Source organism: Durio zibethinus, chromosome 6 (genome assembly GCF_047325235.1).
Source record: "Durio zibethinus cultivar Kanyao isolate XHJ-2024 chromosome 6, ASM4732523v1, whole genome shotgun sequence".
Lineage (NCBI taxonomy): Eukaryota > Viridiplantae > Streptophyta > Magnoliopsida > Malvales > Malvaceae > Durio > Durio zibethinus.
In genome coordinates, this window is record NC_143167.1 from 14,863,088 (window position 1) to 14,866,017 (window position 2,930).

Sequence of the window (2,930 nt, forward strand, 5' to 3'; positions counted from 1 at the left end):
CTCTTGTAGTAACTTAATAGATTGATCAATAAACTTAATATTGAATGTATAAGGTTTTAGCTCTCTATAACCTAGCTACACAAAAACATGTTGGCATTAAATTTATGCTTGAATTAAGATCACAAAGACTATTAAAGAATTTTAATTTTCCAATCATGTAAGGTATAGTAAAACTCCCTAGATCTTTTAACTTTTTGGGCAAAAATTATTGAAGCCATAGGACTACAATCATCTAAGAACATGGCTTCTTTTAGTTCCTTACATAGCTTTTTTGGAATAGGCCTTGGGCCAGGTGGGTTAACATTAAAACACTACCTATACATTCTAGTAGTCATCCTTGGCTTTTGTTGAACTTCCTCTTGAAGCTCTTCTTCTTCTTCTTCTTCTTCTTCTTCTTCTTAAGGATCCTTTTCTAGCAATATGCCATATCATTGATTATTTTGGGCAAGCTCACCTTAGGCTATCTTTTTAGGTGGAATGCTTTCTACTAATGCTCTTTTTACTTGTAATAGCATTTACGTTTCTTTAAGAGACCCCTCAATGTATTTTTTTAGATTTTTCTTATAGTCCATCTCATCATTTTCTTCTTTAGGATCTTCCTCATAGGTTTCAATAGCTTCAGGGGTCTCTAATGTCATGAGGTTAAAACCCTCTAAAACTTTTTTAACAAGTCTTAAAAGCTTTTCATATTTCAAAATATCGTTTCTTTTAATAAAATCCACTTCAGGTTATCTTACAAAACTAGGTAGGTTGACCAGTATGGTTCATCATCTTTTTTATCAATATCGTCCATCCTAACATCCCCCAAAGGATTTACTGCATTGCATCCCTTCTTACCTTATCTTTTTGGGTTGGTTTAGTGTTACTAGGTAAGGTATCTACTAGGCAATTTGCTTTGGCTTAGGCAAGTTGATCTATTTGATTTTCTATATTTTTTATAAATATAGCTTAGCTTTGGATGTTGGCATTGTTAGCTTGCATCAACAGGGTCAACATGTCCTTAAATTTAGGTTTCTTTTCTTAAGATGGGTTATAATATGGTGGATTGGTATGGTAGTTGTTGATTTGATTGTTAATGGCTTGATAGTTTGGTCCGTTCCAAGAAAAGTTTGGATGGTTTTCTAGCCGGGATTGCAAGTATTGCTATAGGTTATTACATGATTTGTTTTGTTGGATGTAATGGATAGGTTCTAACCTATATTGGCATCTTTTTGAGGAATGGGGGTTCTTCACATATGTCACAAGATACCAAGAGATCTTGTATGGCGTTAATTAGGTTAGCTTGCATTTGATTTCCTAAGGCTTCAAACTTCATTATAAGGGCAACCAGTTGAAAGTTAATAGAAGTAATAGCATTAACTTCAAATAAACCAGCTAATTTTTTATTGACCTTTCTTTCAATCCTACTGGTAATTATTGGTAGCCATCTCTTCTATTAGCTCATTAGCCTCCTAAGGAGTCTTGCTTATTATAGCCCTTCCAACAACTGAATCTAAGGTGGTCCTCATTGGTTATGTGAGACCATTGTAAAATACCTGAATTTAAAGCCACTGGGGTAAACAATGATATGGGCATTTTTTAAGCAGTTATTTAAATCTCTCCCATCCATCATATGAAGTTTCACCCCTAGCTTGCATAAAAGTGGTAATCTCATTCCTTAGTTTTGCTATTTTTGTTGGTGAGAAAAATTTTGCCAAAAATTTTTAAACTAGATCACCCAATGTTGTAATTAAGCATGGTGGTAAAAAAGACGACCAATTTTTCACTTTGTCCCTAAAGAAAAAGGAAATAATCTTAGTCTAATAGCCTCGTTAGAAACACCATTGTAACAAAAAGTATCACAGAGTTTAAGAAAATTAAAAAGATGTAAATTTGGATTATCGTTTGGTAGTCCTCCAAACTGCATAGAACTTTGGACCATTTGTATAATAGAAGGCTTTATCTTTAAGTTAGTGGCTTGAATAGTTGGCCTTCTAATGGATGGCTGAAAACCATTGGCATTGGGAACTACATAGTCCCTCATTATTTGTATTCACCACACGAGTAAGTGCTACTGGTGTTGATTACTCTTTTCTTCTTCTTCTAAAAGTTCTTTCCACCTCTTGATCAATTGGAGCTAAGTCAACACTTTTAAATCTGCATATCCAAACAAGCTTAAGAATTCTTTACTGGTATTGTGTATACCACTATAATCCCTATCAATGGTGCCAAAAACTTGATTGTTGCCTTTTTCATAGAGCTTACAAGTGCACAGATCATATAATAAAGTGGAGTATTCCAAGTATCATCTCCTCAAGGGTTATAAAAATAATGTTCGGTTGTTCATAATCACCAATGGCAAAATCTTGAAATCCTATATCTAAACAAATGAAAACTTGGGTTTTGGTTGCAAAGAAAAGAAAAGAAAGATTGAAAGCATTGTAGGCTTAAATCTCACTTAACCAACTATCACTTGATAAGCTAAAGAGAAGAGCCAAAACAAGATCTTGAAAGAAATAATAATTGCAAACTTGAGAATAATGAAATCTTGAAATTATGAAAGTAAAAGATTAATGGGATCAAGAGCACGAAACTTAAAAACTTGTAAGGAAAAAAGTTATGGCAAGAACTTATCTTGCATAAAAAAAATTGAGAAAGCAAAGATTGCATGAAAACAAATTAAACTAGAATAATAAAGATGATTATCGAAAATGAGGATGTAAAGAGTAAGCTTGAAGACAAAGAAGAAAAATAGATCTTGAAAAATACTTCTTGGGTTTAAAATAAAGGAATTATAGAAAAAAACTTTGGTTATTGGTAGAACTGTCACCTAAGCCAATAACTAATCTAAAGAAAAACTAAATAACTAAGAAAAAAAAAGAGAGAAGAAAAGAGAAGTGTGGGATACGATGTTCAAACAAGTGAATGGCTTTGCCTATTTATAGGCTTAG

At 32.9% G+C, this 2,930-nt stretch overlaps 1 non-coding gene across 1 annotated transcript; it reads left to right on the top strand.

The window, feature by feature from the left end:
• Window positions 1–1,557: 1,557 nt before the first annotated feature.
• LOC149518455 (small nucleolar RNA R71) lies at window positions 1,558–1,664 on the top strand. Its single transcript, XR_016343377.1, has one exon. It is a non-coding gene; the product is annotated as a small nucleolar RNA R71 (small nucleolar RNA).
• Window positions 1,665–2,930: the final 1,266 nt, after the last annotated feature.